The following is a 404-nucleotide window of genomic DNA, read 5'->3' as shown; positions in this document are numbered from 1 at the left end:
TAACACGATGTATCAAACAAGGAGGGCCATGGAAAAGAAATATATATGCACCGATTCTTGATAGATGTTTCAGAGAGATGTTTATTTCTCCAGCCGCATGGCCGGAGGTCTGCCAAGGAACACCTCAATCACGGGACCTGAGGGTCCTTGCCTGCATAGGGGAACACAAAACAACCAATGGGGAACGAGGTTGACCAGGGGCAGGGAAACCCCATGTCTCCCCCCCAGGGCCCCTCTCCCAGGACTACATGGCAGGGGGGTAGGAACCTCGACATTTCACCTGTTTATTTTTAACAAAAAAGATTTAAAACTTAACATTGAAAACAACTGGATAAACATCACAAGAACAGTTTCAAAACAAAACAAGCCACCCTCCTGAGTCTTTAAATGTCCAAACAGATTCT

The sequence above is a fragment of the Corvus brachyrhynchos genome, unplaced genomic scaffold, assembly GCF_000691975.1.
Source record: "Corvus brachyrhynchos isolate BGI_N302 unplaced genomic scaffold, ASM69197v1 scaffold941, whole genome shotgun sequence".
Classification (NCBI taxonomy): Eukaryota; Metazoa; Chordata; class Aves; order Passeriformes; family Corvidae; genus Corvus; species Corvus brachyrhynchos.
This window is presented reverse-complemented; position numbering follows the sequence as displayed.